The sequence below is a fragment of the Hipposideros armiger genome, unplaced genomic scaffold (assembly GCF_001890085.2).
Source record: "Hipposideros armiger isolate ML-2016 unplaced genomic scaffold, ASM189008v1 scaffold_300, whole genome shotgun sequence".
Classification (NCBI taxonomy): domain Eukaryota; kingdom Metazoa; phylum Chordata; class Mammalia; order Chiroptera; family Hipposideridae; genus Hipposideros; species Hipposideros armiger.
Window position 1 is genome coordinate 877,869 of NW_017731650.1, and position 24,976 is coordinate 902,844.

The window sequence follows — 24,976 nt, forward strand, 5'->3', positions numbered from 1 at the left end:
AGAGAGAGAGAAAGAGAAAGAGGGTGCCAAAAAATGTATACACATTTTAAGAAAGGAAAAAACTGTATTAAAATTACACTGATGGTAACTACTTTGAGCACCTCTTGTAATTGCAGAAGTCAAATGTGACTCGTATTCATCTTTTGTTATCAGTATATATTGAGTATTACAATTTTAATACAAATTTTTCCTTTCTTGAAATGTGTGTACTTTTTTTGGCACCCTCTGTGTGTGTGTGTGTGTGTGTGTGTGTGTGTGAGATGCCTATTGATTTCTGTGTATTTTTATATCCAGACACTTTTATGAATTGCTTCAGTCTGTGCTTTTTCAGTTATTTCTTCTAGATTCTCCATGTATAAAATATTAGTCAACAAATAAGATAATTTTACATTCCCTTCAAAATATTATATTTATATGCTCATGTTTTCTGCTGGCACTGACTAGTATTTCTCAGGTGTGGATGGTCTTTCAAGACAAAAAAATCAGAGAAATTCACAAGTAAACAAAAAACACAGAAGTCATAAAAATATGATTGATAAATTTCAATTTCTGAGAAAGCTCAAGATAGTAAAATTAACTATAAAGAAAGTCACAAAACAAATTAAAAATATATATATTGAACTCACTAAAGTGCTCCTACAAACCAAGAAGCTCAACAACTGGTTAGAAAAATGGGCAAAAGTTGTGAGAATATAGTTATAGAAAATAAGATAAAATGATTCTAAACACAAAAATATGCTCAATACCAGCTTTCACATGCTAATTACAAATTCAAACCACCTTAACCAAGAAATTTGGCAAAGATTAAGTTTTAATAAGTATGTAGAAAAACAAGTATTTTCACATATTGCTAGTGAAGTTTAAGTAATAGCCATAATATAGATTTTTTCCTGATTTATATGGGAATAATTCCAGTTCCAGATTGAAGTAGATAAATATTACCATTTTAGAGTATTCATATATTAGATTTTATTAAATCTATCTATCTAAAATGGCTATTAAATTTTATCAAATATTTTGTTAGCACATTTGCTGATTACCTACTATTTATGACTCCATTACTATTCCAATAATGAAAACATCATATATCAAAGTCTACAGAATAGTGTTAAAGCAGTGCTCTGAAAAAAAGTTCTAACAATGGATGATTACATTGATAAACTAGAAAACAAACAACTGGAGACAATACATGGTCCATCCCTTATTCACAAGCCTGATTCTGAACAAGAAATAGAAAAGATACCATTGTTGAAAAGTTGGGTGTTTTTTCACAGCTCATATTATGCACCTGTTACTTAGAGTCTCTAAACTAAAGTATTCATTTTTTGTATTCAGACACTTCACCTTGAATTCCATCCCTTTTGTTTATAAGTTCTGTAGACTAGGTTCCTGATTAATATTATAGAAACAGTATATTAACATAAAATCATCATAATACATCATCTACTGATTGGAGGCTCAAACTTATATAGAGTTGATTTCCTGCTTGCTCAGACCTATAAAATAGGAAAACACTTTCTTCCCTTGGCTCCCCTCACTGAAGTTATCCTTTGCCTTTCTTGACTTTGACTACTTACTTGCCTCCACCCCATTTTTATATAACGGCACTCTTAGCACAACTATCTGCCACCACAACCGCTCCTGTCCTGATGCAGCCCAAAGTGCAGGCAGCAAAACTATTTTGACACAGAATAAAAAGTACCTGGTGAGTAGGGTGCAGCTTCTCTGCATCCATCAATATTGATATACTCATAGAGTGCAATATATCCATGTGAAGTGTAATAATCTGTTTCCCTGTCCTTAATTGTTTAGGACCCCTATATTCAGAGCTTTATTTTATTTGTTGTTTTGTTTTTTTTGTTTCCACCATGAAGAATTTCCTCATCTCTCACATGGAAGGGAAAGTGTGAGAATATCCGTCCGAAAACTTCCTGTCATATAATAATCACTCTGTTGCTTTGTAGCAGAGCCAACTAAAGAAGAGGAGAAACATTCACAGTGGCAGGTGAGGAGTAATAAAGGCTAAATTTAGACCAGGCCTAATTTTATTGCCTTGCCATGACTGATAACTGTTTCTGCACAACATAGCAGGTCAAGGCTACACTTACTCTTGAGCAATTCCTAATTGTCATTCCAAACAAATGCAGGGTTGGCTGGCTCACTTTCCATTATCAAGATGCTACTGAGCAATCTGTCTTTAGATAGATCTATTTATTTGTTTAGTTTATGGATGATGCAACCAGTTCAAGTGGCAGAAGTAGTATATAAATAGAAAAATCATTATCGTATATCATCTACTGATTTGTTAAGAGGTCCAAGCTTTTTTAAACTGAAAGGAAGTAATTCCTTGTGGTTTATCTTGCTTCTAGGGTCTGCTATTGTCCGTGTTTAAGTCATCCATCACTGTGTCCATTTTAAAAGTAGCGGCTTTTAAAGGGGCTGATGATAAATGCCTAATATTGATACTTAGAATAAAACTAGGAATATAATCCCATTTATCTAACTCATTGTTTTATAATTGCAGAGTGTATGGCATTTAAGTAAAACCTAATTATAGCTTCTGTTCTCATTTCCAAAGCCTTTCTAGTATAAATATATACCCTGTTTATCCAAACCAGGTGATCAAACACATTGACTAGACCAGAATTCACTTCAGGGGCAGCACAACCTGTTTTAATACTGATTTCAAAGGTCTGTTGCTTTGTTTACCAAAGATCTAGTATTTGAGGAGAAAACTAGCTATGGTGTCTGTGATTAAAAACTGCAGAATTATAAACAAACTCTCTAAAAACACAAAATCCTGAAAATACAATAACTCCTTTATAGGACTTTTTCAGTACATACTTGTCAGAATTTATATCATGTTATTGGATCCAGAATACTCCTACATTGTAATTTAAAAGTCACATAACTAATATTCTATATGAACTAGACCAATTTAATAGTAATTTCCAGCTGCAAGGGTGAAATTTAGAAAAGGTTCTATGGCTTTAGGTGGTGATCCTTTAAAAAGAGACTCTAATTCACAGAATATGACAAAGGCACAGCTAGCTTTAATGACATCTCTGTGCCTCCTAAGACTCAATAGTAAAGCAAAGGAAGGTAGAGCTCAAAAACAGAGTTAAGGGCCACAGTAATATCTGAACCTCCCCCCACCCCAAGGCAGGGAAATGCAAACTTCAATGACAGAGAAGGCTGGTGGCCACCATTATCTCCAAAGTTATAGCTTCAGAAAGCTCAGTCATTTTATGAACAGACCTAAAATACATAGAACTTCATCACACCCTGTTAGGCTTTAGCTCCGTAGAAAGAAGGTATAGAAATCAGTACCAACTAAAAACAACACCCAATCTTGAAATAAGATCTTTGTCTTTGTTTCAAGTATAAAATAAGCAAAATTATACTTTTTTAGTATCAACATCAATATGGATAATTTGATTTAATTGAGAAATCTACTTCACTGGCTGGTCAATTTTCAAATTCAGAAATCACAAGAACAAAAACAACAAAAACTCACTGTCTAGATCAGGGGTCAGCAAACTTTTGAGATGGAAGAGCCAATCCTGTCCCTCACAACAATTTAAAAATTATTTGAGAGCCATAAAACAAATGAAATCACCATTATGTGAATAATATCCTTTAAAAACTTTATAAATGAAACTATGATAGTTTTATTTTCATTTTCAATTTTACTCCAGAGCCACATGTACGTACCCAAAGAGCCACATGTGGCTCGTGAGCCGCAGTTTGCCGACCCCTGGTCTAGATAAAGCACTTAGCAATATATGCGGATGAGCACGGACAAAGGGATTGCCCATGGAGTGAAGGGGGAAGCGTAGAAGAATTATATGCTCATCAAATATTATTCTTTGATTTGACTTACCCTTTTTAGCTTGTCTTTTTGCTATAGTCTGCTGCCACTTTCAAATATATATCTTAAATGCACAATGTTTTTATAATAAAACCAGCATATCAAGATCTCTTGAAAAAGAACTATAAAATGCTCACCAGTTTATACAGTGCATACTCATGTATAATACCTTTAAAACTACAGAGGGCCATGTTGTATGCAGAAGGTAATGTTTATTTTACTAGCTGTCAAGTTATTCTAGAATGTCCCATAAATATAATTGTAATAAGTTCACTTTTTCATGCACGTTTGCACATTTAGCTTGCATGCTTATTATACGCCAAATAGCTTGTAGTCATTGTCCTAATCTGACCTGGAAATATATAGCATCTTGATCCATGTTCTTCTCATTGAGCATTTATTTATACTAGTGGCATGTCAAGGACACAAAAGTTCCATCTTGCAAAAACAAAAACCACATCCAGATGGTCAAGATCTTTTCCAGGAGAGTATGGTTAACAGAAACACCAACCAAAAAAAAAATGTGTCCATGCATTGTCAAAAGCAGCCCTCTAGCAAAGAATCAAAAGAGATCTGAGGAATCAACACAACCTACGTGAGGTGTCTTTCCTTGCTTTTTGGTGTTTGGCCAGATTTTTGGCTGTTGGAAATTCCAGGTCTCTTGTTTCCAAATTGCCGCCTGTGTTGGCTTGTCTTTCAGACTCTCATGTTGCAAAATCTGAAATTCTGTTGCAATAAACACCAGATTTCAAAGGAAAGGCAATGGAAATTGTGCAGAGATTAAAGTTCATTTTTATAGCAACAGTCAGTAGTAGCATGAGTATGTTGTCTAAACAATGCCCTCTCTTCCAATATAATATTAGATTGAGAAAGACAGACCTGTAGCTTATCTGTGCAGAAGGAGGCATGGGTTTTGAGTGTGCATTTAGAAAAACATATATTTAGGCTTGAAAGAAAGAGAGGGTTTCTTTTGTATAAACACAATAAATGTATCCTTGGAATCCCTCCTGAAGAAACCATATATACAAGCTGATAACATTACAACTGTGCTATTCTAGAGTAACCCTGAGCCAAATGTAGTTGAAAAGGAATTGGACATAATGAGGGCAACCCTGACACAAACATAAGCAATATATTTCACAAGAAAAAAAACTAAATCTGTGTCGAATAAGAGCACAGTATTTCAGGAATAATTTTTTTCTCTTGATGCTCATTTAATTTGAAATTAGGAATGGTGACATCAAATAACAGAATCTTACGAAGTAGCTTGTAGTTGTCGAGTTAGGTTGTAGCCTGGCTTCCAAGCCTTCCTCTTTCCCAGTACAAGGCCAACTGCATGGGGAGTGAGTGTAGTCGTCCTGGGGTGTTGGGGTGAGCATGGAGATCAAGCACAGGCCACACACGGGCCACTCTGTATAAAGAATAGGCCAAAATGTCAGTCAACTGTTACAACTCATAGGAGGATAGAGTTTCTATCGCTAGTTTTTAAAAATAAGACTAAAAGGTGTTTTCGGTCCTTTTCCTCTAGTTAAAAAAAGAAGCGTGTTAGAATGATTTGATGGTATAAGATATAAACTATTAAAACTCACTTGGGGAAAAAGAAATGTGAATATTAATAGGTTGCAGTGAATCATAACTTCTGAGTCAAAACTGAGACCAAAAAATGAAGATCACTGGAGTGTAAACCTTTAATATTGAATTTCCCATCAGAATAAGTTTAAAATGCATGGTTTATTTTTACATAATTTATAAATACCAATTTATTAATTTAAGTATTAATTTAAAATGAAAAGAATCAATTTGTATATTGCCATTCTGTCCATGAAATGAACCCCTATTACAAAAGGCTCACAAAACATGAATACTCCAATTAGAGCAAATCCAATCCACTGATCAAACTATTTCACTGTCAAGAGTAGTGTCCACTCTGAGATGAGTCCCTCCTGATAGAACCATAGTAAATTACTGCCTTACAACCCAAACACCCCTCCATTACTCATCACTCAGGTAATATCATATTATGTAGCAGGGAATTATGTTTGCATTGTCACTCAGGAAGGGTTATAAAGTCACACATAGCTCCAAATTAAAATTGGCCAAAATCCATGGACATCACAAGACAAGGGCTGACATTTCAGCCCATCGCAGCATAATGAAGCTATTAGAGTTCTAAAATATTCATCAACTGATTATTTCCCTAATAAATGGAATGATAAATCAGTAAGTAGAATAAATTACTTCTGGATCAGTGCAGAAACAATATGCATTAGTTGTATCGTAAGAAAGGTGCAAATTGTTCTCTTGAATCTTTGTATCCAAATAAAGACCCTTTTTTCCTCCTATTTGCTTGCCATGCTTTCTTTGGTTAACCTCATCACAGAATTACCGTTAATGACAGTAGGCAAAAGAGAGGGAGTGATCTAGTGAGTCACGAAGACTCCTCTGTTTCAGAACATGCTTCCTGGAGCCTACAGAGTCAGAGCCTACAGAAGTCAAGTCTGAGTAAGTCAGATCTGGCCTTGACTCTGGCTTTAACACAAAATAGCTGCATATTCATTTTCATCTGTGAGCTTTGACTTCTTTCTTCACCACCAGAGTGGGGCTTATGTAACAGCACCTGCCGCAGTAGGCTATTCTAAGCATCACATGTTCTGAAACACACAGCACAATTAGCAGAGGGCCACATTGATAATAAGACCTCCATAAATGTTAGATTTTATTTGGTTCTTAGTAGTTTTATTACAAAAGTGGCCCGGGTCAGATAACCTCCATTATAAGTTGGACATTTTTTTTGATTACTGAGCGGACATGCTTGAGTCTTTCATTAGAGAAGAAAACATTCTATAGCTGGATGAGAAAATAGTGACGGCACATATTTTTGTGAACTGGAAAGCAAGAGAAAAAGCATACATTTGAAAAGTACTCTTTTGAAGCGAAATGAGGGCCAGACTGGGAGTTAAGGTTTGGGGTGCTCGTCCTGACCCTTTCACTAAACTGCTAAGTTACCTTGGACAAGTCATTTTGGTGCCTTAAGTTTCCTAAATTTTCTGATTGGTAAACAGATTATCTTGTCATTGCCATCTCTGACACCTTGTGGTTGGGCTGTGCAGGACTATGAAGTTGGAAAACTCTTCCTATGACTTGGTACATGGAGAAATTTGTCAATCTCGCTGTGTTATGTGTCTTAGAGACGGTGCCCCGCAAACAGTTCCTATAATGGGAATTCTTGTGTGATTTCACATAAGAATGTATCCAGGAGAAAAATGCAAGAGAGAAAGGAAAGCAGGGGAAGGGAAGGGGGAGAAACTAACACTGATGTGGTTGAGGAGTAGTCTCGCCCTCGTCTGATCTTGTGAGGGCTCAGAAACATTACCTGCACACAGGTTCTCCCACCTTTTAGGTAAGAGAGGAGGGATTCTGTATCCCTGCATCAGTCACCTGGCTGCCCAAGGTTAGGGGCAAGGTGGTTCTAATCACCCAAGACCTAAGCAGCAGCACCTGCAGCAGCCACTAAAAGAAATTCCTCGATATCCAGAAGAGGCACCAATAGTACAGCATGTTTTGATGTGCCGCATAGATAAAGCACTTGAACTTAAGAAATAGCTTTTTATAAATCAGTCTCTCCATAACAGGATATCACTGTGTACAACTCTAAGTTCCCTCCCTTCATGTTTTACGGGCCAAATGCTATGAATTTTCTACAATTCTCTGCTTCATCTTTGCTAATGTATGATTACAAAGTTCACCTTCTCCTCTAGTTTTGAGGGTCACAAGCCCTTATTCCTCTTGTTACTCACAAGACAATTGGGGGGAATGGTCTTAGGATGTACTCTTGTATTATAAAAATATATACATTAAAAGCAAAGTAGGGAGCCTTAGGTACTAAAGTTAGGTACTTCCCTTTTTTCTTCCTGAAAAGCAATTCTTATATATAAATTCTGATATACTGTATTCCTGTACTACAGCAAGAGTCAACTTCATTAGAAGTATAAATCATGCTAAGAACGTACCTTTCAGAAGAAAATGGGAAACCCAGATAGCACTTTCAAATAAGAAAAGAAGTGAAGAAATAGATGTCTATCTTTGAAACTTAAAAAAACAAAAAGCCCTTTTTATTCAATCTTAAGACTACCATTCATTTTACTGTAATGCATTATCTAGTAAGAGATTATGCGGTGTTACAGTGGCTACTAATTTCCAAGGTTGCCTGTCTTCCCGACATGGCCTCATATAAATCCTGGGAGAATATGAATCATTTTCCTTTTAAGCTTCTAGAATAGAAGTTCCCTGGTTTTCATTTCCTTTGAGATAAATCACATTATTTTTGGACTCCCTTGCATTGTTTCCACCAGAATGCCTCCCTCCCATCACTGATTTTTATTTCCATTAACCTGGCAAAAAGAGTAGGTCACGAAAGTGAAGAAGCTTTTCCATGTAAAATGACTTTTTCTAACAAGAAGAGGAAATTAGTTTCAAACATGTAATCTTTAAGAACTAAAATTCCTTATTAATAAAATTTAACATGAAATTTTTAAAGAACTTAAATTCTATTTAAATGCATATGATTTAGTCCTAATTTGGAGGGGGGATAGACTTTATTTAATTGATGTATTCCTAGCCTTGTGTAGGTTTTTCTTTTCTTTCCTTTTTTTGTGGGTGGACATAAATTTACTTATAGGATGAAACCATTATTCAGTTTTGAAGTATATTTAAAATTCTAAAAGCTTTAGAATATTAGCAGTGGATTTCATTTCTTAATTGATGAACAAATGTGGATTTCACAGTAACTTTGATGTTTAGGGTTTATTTTCTGGCTAGGACATTAGTGGTAAAGTTGAATGTTTGCCCTATAGTGTTAATTTTTTCCTATTACATTTTTTATTATATCCTCTTATATTAAAATACTGCCACTTTGCAATAGTAGAACGTGCTAATTAGTATCGTATGACTTGTGACAGCCTTCCTGTGTTAACACCTTGTTTTCAGGTCCCTTATAAAGCCATGCACATTTATTCAATATGGAAATGTAGCATAAATCTCAACCCAAAAGCAAGCTTTATTTTTCTTAACCTTCAATCTTTAAATGAGAAAGGGGGAAAAGAGGTATTTTTTCCCCAGCAGAGCACACTCCAGAAGTAAATACGCTACATCTGTTTTAGCTGGCATGGTTGAGGCCCTGCAGGGTAACGCATTACTTTAGATTTCCAAACTGACAGCCTTCAGACTAGTAGTTCTCCATGTTGCACAGCAGTAGACATCCATGTATAGAGATTTTATTTTCCAGCCACATTCATTTAGGATTTTTTACTGGATGAGTTGAGCTTGCAAGTTTATGAACTCTATTGAAGCAATTATCTCCCCAATTCAGAAGGAGCTGTTGGAATTCCACACGTCAGTAACGCACAGCCAGCAAGGTTCCCTCATCACAGAAGGCATTTTTGTGGTTTATTTGGAAGGCATTTTCATGCTAAATCCCATTTTTCAATACGTTGCAACTTCTTCAAAAGCTTTCGTTAGCCTTAAAGTGGAGTTAAGAGAAATTTATCCATGCAAGAGAGAAAGTGCTCCTAGGGTTTAGTGATTGGATAATATCAAATTAGGCCATGATAAAATAGAGTCGAAGCCAGCATTTTAAATTGAAGAACCATATGAAAGCATTGAATTCTCATATTTAGATGCCGAAGAATACACAGGGATTATTTCACATTCACAAAGGATTTTCTTCCTAACCCGCCTTTCCCTACATTATCCATTCCCCAAACACAAACATGCACACATCCTTTTGAAGTATGCGAAGGTGAAATCATGGCAGGCATGCCCTTCAGTCTATGCCTGTGGGCATGATTTTAAACAGAAACCTTGAGGGGGTTTATTTCTGTTAAAATGCATAGGCAGGATCATGTTTTTTAAATTTGCAGCAGAAGAACTCAATGAAAGCAGAGTCGATATGAGTTTATACGTATGTACAGACATACACAGGGGCTTACTGATATAAATATATAATATATTTATGCCACTGGCAGAGACGGGCAATTAAACAATGTGCGATTGGGTGTGTAAAACTCAGGTCCAGTCAACAGATGTGAGTGTATTTGAGGGTAATGCTGCCAACTCGTGCTATAATGCAATATGCTTAGACTCAGAAAATACATCGTACATGCAAGAAAACAAAAAGAAAAGTGCTTTCTTTGTTGTATTTCAAAAGGAGACTTTTTTTTTGGTATTGTTTTTATTATGGGAGAAAAAGCAATAATGATCTAATTGCCAGAAAACATGCATACAGCATGAGACTTGGGAATCTGAGTTCTTGAAAGCCACATCCAGAGATTTTCTCTAATACCTTTATTTTCAGAGTGTCTTTCCCCAAGGAGACAGACTATTTCTACAGCCTTTATGTCCTTAATCCCCCCATGATCATTGTCAGGGAGTCAGGCAGGCTAGGACATCTGTAGATTCCACTAGCGAGACAGACAGACAATGGCTGCTAGAGTAAGTTGATTGAAATTATAGAACAAGTCAGGGGCACAGCTGGCGAAAGGATCTGGGGCTGCTGTTTGCCAGAGCTTTCTTTTACCCGACAGAACATATTGCCTGAAGCTGAGAATCCCACAGTGTCCTTGATTGCGTAGCTTCAAATTATAGTTCACTTTAGAGATTCCTATTAAAAATCGGATATGGCAGCAGGCCTGGAAATCATTTAGGAGACCCCAGGTTTCAAGCAAGTGGGAGATTTAAGAAGCAGAGCTGGAGGGAAGGAATAGCGACAACATAGGTGGGGACGGAGCATCTGAACTTCTGTCTACTGGCTCCTTCAATGTGAAGGGTATCATGGGAGGTGCTCTGCTGGTTAATCAAAAAGATAACAAAAGGTATTCCCTGGGCCTTCATTTATTTATTCGTTTACTTTTACAAGTGGCTTCTTGTGAAAGCCTCATTTCTACTTTTAAGTTGCTGGAGAAGACACATTAAGAATAGGAAGAGAGAGAGTTATTTCAGAAGCCCAAGGGCAGCTTGAAATGAACTCCCTCATAAAGTGGGGGGAAGGGCTTCCCTCCTGGGAAAGATTCTGAAGGCTCCCTCTTGTCTCACTAAGATTTTTTTAAGACATAGTCTAGTAGGGAGAGACTTTTCCCTCATGAATTATTGATACTCTAAAGCAGTTTTAATTGTTTTTCCTTTCAGCACTATATAGAGAAACCCAATAATGATTCTCACTGCAATATTAGCATATATTTTAAGCATACCATAATACTAATGGGAAAGCATCTAATTTTCCTGAAACAATATGCTTCTTTAACAACGAGAAATACGATTTAAATTAGTAATAAAGATGAGAAGTAATCTAACTTAGATTGTAAAATTGCTTACTGTGCTGAAAAATTCTGTAGGAAAATAAGAAAAGAATACATTTATGTAAGATTTAATTTAATCATTGGGAAGCATAATTAAACACTGAAATATAGGATTTGTAGATAAGATATATTTTACTATAATATGAGGGTTTTTTCTTGGTCACAGATATTAAAAAAAATTAAGGGAAAAAATCTTAAAATATATAAAGATTTGAAGCACTGAAATATAATATTATTAAATTAATACTGTTTTCCTAATAGGCACAGAACTTAAAAATAGTTTAAGCAAATAATTTTAATATGAACTTTTCACCTTAAGAGCCTTTTAAATTATTAAAAATTGTTGCAGACCCCAAAGTCCCCTTATATTATTAATTATACCTATTGATATTTACTATATTAGAAAATAAAACAGAAAATTTTGAAATGTTTATTAATTTATAAAAATTAAAGTAAATAGATTGCATGTTAACCTAAATAACATACTTTTATGAAAAAGTTTGCTGTTTTCTAAATAAATATATTAATGGAAAAAAGTAACATTGTTTTACATTTTTATAAATATCTTTATTGGCTGGCTTAATTGTCTGGCCGTCTTTGCATATCTGCTTTTGCCTTCAATCCATTGTGAAGTCATGAACAATGTAGCCTCTAAAGAACTACTGTAAACTCATTAGAGAATGAGAGTGGAAAAGGCAAATAACATGTTGGTATTACTATGGAAAGAGTTTTGACTTTGTGGATCCCTGTAAAGCTCTCATGGACCTCCAGCTGAAGAAAAGAGCCCCAGACTGGGATGCTGCAAACCTCATTCCTATTTCTGGTGCTATCAGCCACATTTTTTTCACTCTGGGTTGAATGTTCTCATCTGAATGTTCTCATTTGCAAGATGAAGGTGTTAGATCAGATTATCTCTGAGGTTACTTCTGTGTTCTCAATATCCTCAAAAACTGTTATCATCATCATGTTAATCCATACCCACAAATATATTTTTGTATATGAGATTATAAATATGACTAAGGTAAAAAATACAAGTAGTTTACCAGTACATATTGACACGTTGAACACTAGTCATTATTACTATGTGGCTGCTTTTTTGGACTCTGGTGTAGATACAGCTTGTTTTATTGGAGAAGTGAACACAAATGGCTAATCTTACCTCCTTCAGACACGGAGATAACCTTTAGGAAGGATACTTGTGTGTCCTGGATATGAGAAGAGCTCTCACTGGAATTAAACCTGCTTGCACAAATCACAGCTCTCCTATTTAGTAGCTGTGTGATATTGGTCAAGTAATGTAACCTCTTTAAGAGCCGTGTTTTTCAACTATTAAAGGGTAATTAACAGCTGGTAGGAATGCAAAATGGTATAGCCAATTTGGAAGAGAATTTGACTGTTAGTATCTTACAAAACTGAGTGTACTCTTACCATATGATGTAGCAACTGCAGTCCTTGGTAGTTGAAAACTTAGGTCCACGTAAAAACCTGCACATGTATGTTTATAGCAGTTTTATTCATAATTGCCAAAACTTGGAAGCAACCAAGATGTCCTTCAATAGATGAATGGGTAAACAAACTGGTACATCCAGACAATGGAACAGTACTCAGTGCTAAAAAGAAATGAGTTTTGAGCCATGAAAAGACAGAGAAAGTATAAATGCATATTACGAAGTGAAAGAAGAAAAAGGCTACATACTGTATGATTCCAACTATATGACATTACAGACAAAGCAAGAGTATGGAGACAGTAAAAAGACCAAACGTGGCTGGGGGTTGCGAGCAGCAAGGGGTGAATAAGCGAAGCACACAGAGGATTTGCCGGGGCGGGGGGGGGGGGGCAGTGAAAAATACTCTGTCTGGTACCACAATGATGGATAAATGTCATTATGTATTTATCCAAACCTATAGAATGTATGACACCAAGAGTGAATCACGATGTAAACTATAGACTCTGGGTGGTTATGATATGTTAATGTAGGCTCATCAGCTGTAACAAATGTATCACTCTGGTTGGGAATGTTGATAATAGGGGAAGCTATGCAGAAGGTGTATGGAAAATCTCTGTACCCTCCCCTCAACTTTGCTGTGAACCTAAAACTGCTCTAAAAAAACCTAAAGTCTTAATTAAATTTTTTAATTCAAAAGATATTAATAGTATTTCCATCTTATATACTTTTATAAGAATTGCATGAGATAATCCACATAAAGCACTTAGCACAGCATAGTACCTCAGAAAAATTAAGCACTCAGCAATTATAATGCTATTTTCACAGAAGTTTCCTCCTATATCTCCTGTGTTGTCATTGTTTAGTGTATTATATCATTATTATTTTTTATTTTTACTCTTCAGATAACTTTTTTCAAGCATGATTATGTTCAATGCAGTAAACTTTTACCACAAAGCAGAGAAAACATAGCAACAAAAATATCTATATTTACACTGCCAATAATCATTCTTAATATTTAATGTGTACTTCTAGTCTTCTTTAAGTTTATGTTTATTTTATATAGTATTTTATTGTACATGAAGATTTTATAATCTGCTTATCCATCTTATTAATGTTATCAACAATTTTTCCTGCCAATAAATTCTACTAAAATGAGATTTTTCCACTCTTAATTGAAATATATCATAAGGATGGTTCATAATTCACTCAATTATTTTCCAGCTTGGACAGATAAATTGTTCCTGGCATTTTACTGTTATGATAAACATATCATTCTTGGCTGATCTTACTACATATTTCTCATCTCTTATTCCTTTGAGTATGTCAGTGTCTTAAATACAAACACTTGTCTTTCCATGAGTTTTTGTCAAATTATATCTTAGGGCTCAGTTTTAAGCCTCATTGTGGTCTCTTTGTAAACTCTTTCCGTAAGTGATTTCATGTACTCCATTAGCTTTATTGAGTCTTCCAAATTTATATCTAGCCCTGAACTTTCTTCTGAGATCCAGGCTCATATATCCATTTTCCCACTTGATGTCTCTATTTGGATGTGTCACAAGCGTTTAAAATGTAACATGTCCAAACCTGACTCTTCCTTTTCCACTTCCCTTAAATCTTTTTCTGCTTATTTTTCCTTCCCATAAATAAAAGCAAGAAATTCCTCTAAGTTGCTGAAGTCAAGAACGTGGAAATCATTTTTAGTTCCTACCTTTCTCTCCTTTCCTATAATCAATCCATCTTAAGTCGTCTAATGCTATCACTTTATATATGTTGTTGCTTGTTACTAAGAAAAGCTTCTCTGTCTGGAGGGGATTTAGCTTTGTACAATCCAAGGTCTGTAATTGTACTTCCTTTTACCTATTGCCATTTCCTTTTGGAAGTATTCTTAAAAGTTTATGGATCATAAGAATGTCATTTTCATGCACTCTACGAATATCTACCTAAAACAGGCAGCTTTATTGTGAAAAGGATGGAAAGATATGCAAATAATTAAAGAAATAGAAGCAGATTTGGTATGGCTTGGAGAGCCAAGGGCCTTGCTTTGATGTCAGCATTTATTTGAAGGAGCCTGAGAAGTATGTTGACATAAAAAAAGTATATGGAATGAGAATGATCTGTTGGCTTGTGTGATGCTTCATGATCTCGTGTTAATTACTATGCAAGAAATCTGTAAAAGCTTATAATTTTCTCTCTTTTATACAGAAAAATAGAGATAGAAATTTTCTTTTCCATTAACTCCCTACCCCATACTTCACTAGCTTATACACTCTAATGCAGTCTAAATAGCCAATGTTTAGTGCAAGGAAAAATGACATATTCTGGAGTTAAGAGGCAATACAAAACTTGCCTAACTTGACCAAAAGTTTGATATGATTCTTTCATTTTATAAATGTTAAATATTACCTGAGAAAACAAATTGGTATACTTTGCCTTCCTCAGGAGGGGATTAATAAACTATATTATATGACTTCTTAAATTTAAAGTAAATAAGTAAAAAACTGAATTTTTATGCTTTAAATGTGTTGTCTCTTAAAAAAAAAGAATCTTTCTATCCATGTTCAGGAAAAGTCAAACCGTGATGATAAAGGTTGATTTCTAGATATGAAACAATACTTTAAAATGATTATTTAAATGGGATAGTAGAATCTTTATTTAATACTTGGTAAATAAATATGAAAGAATTACTATAAGTATCCTCATTTGTGTAATATTCCTTTTAATCAAGGTAACTCTTTCAATGAATTAGATTGGCTTGTTAATTTTGACTTAAAGGAACTATGCATCTTCTATCTTATCACAATGAGAAATATCATACATCAGTTAACTTTTAATACATCAGAAATTATCTCAAAAGTTAGTGGTTTCAAACAATAATTGTATTTTTTCATATGAAATAATGGATTCACTGAGAACTTTTTCTTGTCTGAGTTGTCTCATCTGAACCTGGATGGTCTAGGATGGCCTCAGGCAGTTGGCTCAATGTCACCTGAGGTAATGGAGATGACTTGATTATTATCATTTAACAGGCTAACCTGGGCTTGTTTACATGGTGGTGATTGCATAGTTTCAACCACAGCAAATGAGAGCAGGTTCCAATATGAAGTCCTTTAGAGCCTCTGCTTATGTCATACTTGTTAATATCTCATTGGCCAAAGCAAGTCACATGACCAAACCCAGATTCAAGGGCTGGTTTCAAGAAATAGACTCTATCTCTTGGTGGGAGGAGCTATAAAATCAAACTGCAAAGAGATATGATAAACAGATGAAATATTTGTAGCGATTTTTGCAATCTACCACAGACTGTCTTCTGGCCACAAGTTATTCTTCCTATGTGTTAAATATGTTCTCCCTTCCCGGATACCAAAAGTCTCATTCAATTATGTCATTTATGGCATACGGCTTGAAGTCCAGGTTCTCATGATTTGCTTCTAGTCTAGATGTGGATATGACTCATTAAATGCAACTGCTCTTTACCTAGACAACGATGAATTAAAAACATAAGTTATCTGCTGCCAATCAACTTAACATAAAAGGGTAAGATGGGAGCAAGATCACTGCAATAGCTGCTTCCGATCAAAAAGGAAATGAATGGGAGGAACAGAGCTGTCATGGGTCTGTACCAATTCTGACATCCATCTAGGTACACATTAAAAGGTTCCCCTACACTGAACCTGGGCATGTTTCTTGATTAGAGTCCATTTCTGCTCCGTGAAAGTGATTTGCTTTGTCCACTATTCTGTAAATCTCTTGGCTCAACATTCTCTAAATCTCTAGTATTCTCATATCTTTATAATAAATGGCCATGATTTGCATCCTGATTTCTACCATAAAATGTTAAGAGCCCAGAAATCTTACATTTTTCAGAACCATTGCAATCCTATTTAGATGAAGCGGGCAGTTCTTTTGTTAGTATAATGGTCTTGAAAACTTTATGGATTCGCTATGAATCTGATTCACATTTACTCTATATGAGTCCTAAAACTCTCCACTTCTAAAATTCACATCCAATTCTTTTCAAAATAGCCCTCTCTCTACTTTGGACGTGGTAGGCTGCTGTGAAAAAACAAATAAATAAAAAATGTCCTTAGGATTTTTAGGAGCCTATTTTTCCTGCTGAGGCCTCTTATATCTAACTTAGAACTTTTAGAAGTTATTATAATGGGTCTTGTAGACACACTCTTCATTTTATTTTCACACCAAGGCTATTTCCTACTTGGTAGGTTTTTAAAAGCTTGAGAGACGGAAGACAAAAAACAATTTTACTTTTTAACCCAGAAAATTTTGGATAATTTTTATTCCTTCTAAAATCTTGCAAACAAAACAATTCATTCTTTAGCTCATCTCTCTTTCAAATCTTACCACATACATTTAAAATAAGTCAATTGATGCTTTCAGCATTCTGTCTGAAAAAAATCTCCTTAGATAGACCCACAAGATCTTTGCATACATTTTCTATCATCCAAGTTCCTGAAGATGAAAGATTTGCCAAATGTTCCATCATGACATAATCTAGTTCCTCATTTTTCCAGCCTTTACTAATAGTTGCCTCATTTTATTTTCAGCCTCCATCCACAGCTTGAATCCAAAGCCAATATCATATATTTTAGGTTTTGTTATATCAAAACCCCATTTTCCAGTACTAGTTTTTTTTAATATCAGTTAGCTTTTGTTGTGTTAAACAAAAATTCACTTTAAACAATAAACATTTACTATTGTTCATGGTTCTATGGTTTGCCTGGCTAGTTCTTCTCTGGGCTAGCTAGCTAGTGCTAGATGTTTTTATTAGCCTAATTCACATATCTGGCAATAGCCTTGATGTCATAGGAGTGATGGAGATGACTTTGCCACATGTCCCTCATCATTCAGCATATTAACATGGGTTGATTCAGTTGTGGCAAGGTTCCCAAGAGCAGAAAAAGAAAGCCCCAATGCTCAATCTTTTCTCAGCTTCAGCTTATATTACCTTTGATAATATCCCTTTGTCCAAAGCAAATCTCATGACTAAGCCTAGGTTCAAGAGGTAGAAAAATGATTCCACCTCTTGATGGAGAGCTGCAAAGCCACATTGCAAAGGGTAGGATGCATAAAGGGATAGGAGAATTTCTGGCCATTTTTGCAATTTATTACAGCAAACATATTTCACATAAGACTTGGGTATAATTTTTTATGGCAAGTCTAATCAGTTAGAGTTTGCTAAATTCCTATGCTAGGTTTATGGGGAAGATTGATGATTATTATTTTCATAAATTATTTAAGGGTATGAGACTATAAACATGTGTTGAACTAAATTGAATTATTAATATCTTTTAAAAGGTATCTTTGTGTGAACTGGAGGCAGTGATGCAAATCATGTGAACTTAGTTACTCCACCTACCCTATCTTGATAAAACCATAAAAGGTTGTCTCTGACAAACATTTTATATCAATTTTGATTGTGTTCCTCCATAGGACCAATTTAAATGTAATTTCTGGGATCCTTAATTGACTTTAGGACCTTGGGCTAGTATTAAATTAAGTTAATGAATGAGTAATCCCTCTAATTAAAGTGGAAAGTTCAACAAGTTACATGCATTATCTTACAATATGCTGAAAAGTCAGTATTTTAAAGCTAAAGTTGAAAGCTTTAATTTGTCATCTAATCATATCTTTATATAAGTTTATGTAGACTTATACCTAAATCACTAAATAAATAAAGCTTTGGTATGATAAAGAATAGAGGAATGATAATTCAAAATTGGTCCTGAAGTAAGTCATCTCTTCTTATAAAGAGGTAATGAATTATTCTCTGTATTCTGCCCAGGTAGCAGAGTTTCCTTAACTCACCACAATTCTCTCACCTGAGGTCACTGCTAAGTTTCCATCATGCTTGTGAATTACTTGATAATAAACAATATCAGTTTCTCACTTCTGAAAGAACTAAAGTTATTTTATTATGTAACCTTCTGCAATGTCATTTTAATATATTTTCACTCTAAAAGTAATCAAGACTGTAATAATTTACCTATGACTTATGCTCGTATATTGATACAACGGTAAATGTCCTCTCATCAATCTTACTGATATTATCTTTCCCAAGCCCAGGTACCAAATTCAGAATTATAAAACTGTTCAGATGTTTTTTTACACCCTCGCTCTCTTGTGGAATAACATTTTCTCATTAACTTTCTAAAAGAGGGGTGGCTAGAAATAATTAGGTAGGTTTGGTATTCACTATATGTTAATTAGATCAACACTATTGTGTGACAGAGCCATTCTATTTGTCAAACTAACAGTACAGGAAGAGCTGTCAAATAAAAAAGAGGAGCTGAGCCTCCTCTGGGTCAATTATGTACTAGTAAGATGTTATTAATATGAACATGTCCCCACAGTGTAGATGCTCTTAGGATGATGAACTGAAGCAGTCTCAGGTTCATGTGCAAAGCCTGGCTGGCACAAGACTGCTAAAATAGATTCTTTAAAATACTTTGTTTCTATATTTGTAATACCATTCTCAGCTGGTGGCACATATTACACACATTTTACTAGATGGCTCAGAGGCTGTGTGGGTTTTTCAATGCCATCAGTGTTCATAATACGCTTGTATACTCAGGGAAATCACTAACTTGATTTTCTCAAAGGAATTTTGAATTATGCCCAAATAGGCAATTCAAGTCTCCTCAGTGCTCATATTTTTGGTGACTGTTGTAAAATTAATCAAGCCCATTCAGCCTTATCAACAACAAGTGGTCCCTGCTTTTTCTCCCATGCTGGCCAAAAGGCCATGCTATATAAGCCATAGGAAGACATTATGTTTTTTGGAGGAAGCATAAAAAACATGATAGTATCAGTAAAGGGCTATATCAGCCATTGTTGACCCTTGGTATTGAAAGAAATGGGTTTATGTTTACAGTATAAGCTGTATCTGCCAGACTGTACCAGAGAAACACATCAGGATTTCCAAAGCACCTTTGGTCCAGGAGCTGATGACTTCCAGCAAGAAGACTGTTGACTCAAGTTCTGATGAGACAAGGGTTAATGACGCAACACTAAATAAAACTGGCAAAATAAGTCTAATTGGTATTTTTTAATTCAAATATTGATGGTATTGTTTATAATGTTTCAAATTCTGGTGATCATATGAACAAATGTTTTTCTTTCTTTTTCATCTATAGCTAACTTTCCTCTTAGTGAAATAAATTTGTACAAACTGGAATGAAACACTTTTTTCATTGTTACTGGTTCAAACTGACCACTCAAAATTCATAGAAGATATTCTATAAGAAATTGAATATAGATTATAACCCTGAGAAGTAGACGATGACAATTGTATAGAATAATAACACACATTGGTAGTCTTGCCTGAAAATGGTTCAGAACAATGTTCAAAACATTCAAAATGTCTTTACTGAATTTCTCTACTTTTCATGTTATAATATAGTTATTTACATAACTGCATAACTATATAGCCTACTCCTACCAGGAAAGAATTGAATAAAAAAATGTAAGAAATACATTTAAAGGCAAATCCTATTTGATTCATTTTGGCAAGTCCACCATTAAATAAAAAGGACAGTGTGGAAATAATGCACACAAAATTCTTTCAAGAAACTCATCTGTACCTACTCTGTGACTTGTAGAGTCCAATCCTCACATGTAGTAAATAATATCACTTCCTGGCAAATTAGAAACATTGGCAAATGGGGATCTCAACAAAGGAGAATTTCTCTACAGTTAAAGGGACTGTAGGTGAAACCCATTAGAAATATTTTGAACGGTTCTTGGTTCCATTTCTTGGAACACATGAACTGATGTGAGTAATAAAATTATTTCTGGCAAATAAATGTGGTTGAAAAAAATGTGTCACTATGAGTTTTACAAAGCTAACAGATAGAAGTGAATTCCCTAACCTTAATATTGTATAGCTCTAGCTATGTTGAACATCATAACTAGGATGTCTTTAACTACTTATCAAATCTTGTGACTCTTATCAAAATAAAGCAGTTCAAATAGAGCAATGCATGAAATTAATACTACAGAACCACAAAACTGGAAAACAAACTTTTTTGGTCAAATGCATGCCTTTGGGGGGAATTGGACTACAATGAGAGCTTGGCCCTTCATACCTAAACTTCTAAAAAAAAAATTAATCATTTCCAAGATGTGGTTTATGATTTAGAGATAGGCCTTGAAAAGAAGGAGCTTTCTCTCATCAGCCTCTATTACAAAGGTAACTAAGAGCAGCAGTTGTTCTAAAATTCATTTCCTGAAACAAGCTTCCAAAGAGAGAGTGGGTGCTGTTATGCTAATAACCAGGAACTTCTGGGTTTGTTTTGTTTTTAACAAAATTGACCCAAAAGTTATCTAATTAGTTTTTTTTTCTTTTTATGGTCAAAGGATAATTTGGATTGTACATACAGCTCCTCTGATTATTCTGCAAGCCCTGTGAAATACTAGATTCCCTTGCATGACTTTCATACAAAACCTTCTCCCAGCAATCAGAATTATCTATAAGGGTTTCTTATTTTCAATAAGCAAAAAGCTATTTATTTTCATATAATGCTAGTCTCTCATTGTAGTTGTATGTGTTTTCATACATAAATACGGATAGGAATACAATTTCTGACTATATGAAAATCAACGTAATCTGACATTTATTCCATGATCAATCCAACTTTGCGAGGCTTACCCCCTGTTATAGGCAGGATATCACCCTCCCCACACAAAAAGATGTCTGTGTCCTAATCCTCAGAACCTGTGAATAGGTTAGGTTATAAAATAAAGGGGAATCCAGGTTGTAACTGGATGAAGGTCACTAATCACCTGATCTTAAGTTGAGGAGGTTTCTCTGAATTATCTGAGTGGACGAACGTCATCACAGGTGGACTGAAGACGAGCCAGAGTCAGAGAGATATTTGAAGATGCTACACTGCTGAGTTTGAAGATAGAAGAAGCAGCCAAGGAGTGCCAGTGGCTTAACACCGCCATGATTTATTATTTCTCCAGTGTCTTGCTCTGATTAGGCTTAACTGGGTGGTTCTTCCCTCCGGGTACAGTCATTCATTCAGCAGTGTTCTGCTTGGAAGCTAGGATGGCTGGCCCGGGGCTAGAAGGACAAATAAGGTTTTACTCAAATGTCTGGTAATCTGAAACTTTTTCAGGTGACCATTCAATGTAGCTAGTGCGGGCTCTCCCACAGCATTGTGGTTTCAGACTAGTTACGCTTCTTATGTGGCAGCTGGTGTCAAGAGAGAACATGAAAGATAACAGGCCTCTTAAAATCTAGACCCAGAATGGAACTGGCTTCATGCTGCTTTGGCCACATTCTGTTGGTCAAAGCCAAAAAACAAATCCAGCCCAATTTCAAAGGGAGATGTGATGCTTAATTTTATGTGTCAACTTGAGTGGGTCAGAGGATGCCCAGGTATTTGGTCAAACATTATTCTAGGTGTTTCTGTGAGTGTGTTTTTGGACAAGAATAACATTTGGCTCACCAGTCTGGGTAAAGCAGATTGCCCTTCCTAATGTGGATGGGCCTCATCCTATCAGGTAAAGGTCTGAAGAGAACAATAAGGCTGACCCTCCCATAAGGAAGAGGAGGTTCTCCCACCTAACAGCCTTCGAACAGGGATATCAACTTTTTTTCCTGCCTTCATACTCAAACTGAACTGTTGTCTTTTCCTGGGCGTTGAGCCTGCTGGCCCTCACATTGGAACTAAACCATGAGCTCTCCTGGGTCTCCAGCTTGTTGACTCACCCTGCAGATCTTGGAACTTGCCAGACACCATACTAACATGAGCCAATTCCTTATGATAAATCTCTTTAGTGAGACTGGTTATTCTGCTCAGGCAACACTGACATTCTCTTGTTGCTTTGAATACGCCAAGTTCCTCTACCTGAGGGCCTTTGCACTTGCCGTCGTTTGTCTAGAGTGCTCCATTCCCTATTCTTTGTCAGACTGTCTCTCATTCTTCATGTTGTCTTTAAGCTGTTGACTTCTTCAAATGATCTTTAAAATAAATAAATCTCTTAGTGATATATATATATATATATTAGACTTCTGCAATTACAAGAGGTGTTCAAAGTGGTTACCATCAGTGTAATTTTAATACAGTTTTTTCCTTTCTTAAAAATCTATATACATTTTTCTGGTACCATGTGTATGTGTATACTGATAGTGAGATACACACACATATATGTATATACTCATGTATGCATACATGTATACATATGTATATGTGTATATATTATATATATATGGCTGGGTATATATATATACACACACACATATATATATATATATATGTATACATATATATGTATATATTATATATATGCTATTGGTTCTATTTCTCTGGAGAACCTAGACGAATGCAGGAGGGGAAAGATATTCCACTTATGCACTTAAGGAAGGATGGTGCACCAAGTGTGCCTAAGAAGAGAAGAAAATGATACCAGCCATCTTCAGAGTAGCTAAAATAAACGTCATCTCTATACAATAGTTTGCACTTTCCTTTGAAGAGCCACAGCACCCTGTGCTCGTCTGTTACGCCTTTCACTATGTGCCCCTACAACTCGGTTACTTGTCTCTCTTGATTACTGGACTTTTAGTAATTTAAATTTAGGAATTGAGTCTCATTTATCACTATGTTGCTAGCACCTAGCCTCAGTATTGTATTTAATATTTGTTGGATGAATAAATGGCTGAATGAAAAATGTGCCCGATATTCATGAATTTTTTATTAAGTTTTCAAAAACTTTCTTAACTGTAAACTCCTACTTGCTTACCTTCTACTCCCCCTGATAAATACACTGCACTACTTCTTTAGCCTTCTCACTGTAAATATCTCTAAATAATCCAGAATCTGGAACCGATGGTTTACAACTATTGCTGTGAAGTATCTGCCCTTCATTTGAGAAAAAGGATGATAACCCAGTTCTAATTAAAATTATCCCATAGAATATTTGATGAGATAAATTTTAAATTATAATATTGCTTTTATACTTCAAAAATGTTAAAATCACATTCTCTAAACAGATACAATTTAAAAATATGCTTATGAAAGAATAATGTGTTCTTACATACTGACTTTGTGCTAATGTAATCTCTTTGATACCTGAAAATATTAACTCTTCCAGAGCTCAGAACTCTCATGTGGTTTAAAGAAGACATGGGTGCATGCTTGTTAGAAAGATTGTGGCTGTGTTAACATCCCTCACTCCTACTTCACTCTCTTCCCTCATCACTGATTATGAGCTCTGCATCTCTAACAAAGAAAAGACAATTTCAGAGCTTTGGAAGGGCCTAAACTTTGCTTTCCCAAGGACAATACTGGCAACTTTCCAGAAACCTGGAGGCCATGGCTCATCTGCAAATCATGTACATATATTTGCATGAATTTTATTTTGATTAGTAGCCTCAACCCATGATGATACTTAGCATGAATGAAGCATTTTACATATATGAATAAATGAAGATGATTTAGTAGTCTCACTGCTCATGGCTGTGTTTTCCCTGTTCCTCTAACTCTAACTCTCCTCATCCATCCCCTTCTTGTTATTCCTCATCTTTAAATCTAATAAAGTGGGTACTGTTTTCCTTTTTTTAACATATTGATTCTATATAGGTAGTGAGAATGAAGTTGTGCTGGTTTTGTGTTTTATTGACCCATTTAACCTAGAACTACTGTGACCAAAATCATTGACTTAAAGATTTTTGCAAAGTTTTGTATCTTAACTGGCATAAATTGTCATCTTGGGGGACTCAATCAGTGCAGTATACAAAGCTTTATAACTGTGCAATTTTATTTTGAAGAGCTTGTCTCTTAAGTACTCTATAAACTGAAATGCAACTTTAGGGACAAATATATTAAATGTGCTAAAGTATGTAAAGTGCTAAAAGTAGGGGTAAAGCCTATTAATGGCTTTTTATTTTCCCTAACACTTAAAATTTCCCTGAATGCAAGTGTGTGTGTGTGTGTGTGTGTGTGTGTCTGAAGTAGGTTAAGTTGGTGGAGAATAATAAAAAGGGCTATTAGTTGAAAGAATGAAGATGGCATAAGATGATTGCTGTCAGAAAAATAAGGGAAAGAAGACCAAGGATTGTAGCTAAATCATAGAAAATTCTAGCGAGCAAAGGAGGTTGATGAAGTGGTGGTGACTGGTTTAAAAATCAACCACGTAGATCTCTAAACATTATCAAAGTATCTATACCCACTTCTTACAATTCATTGTTAATAAAAAACCGGCTTCTCTCTCTCTCTCTCTCTCTCTCTCTCTCTCTCTATATATATATATATATATATATATATATATATATATATATATAT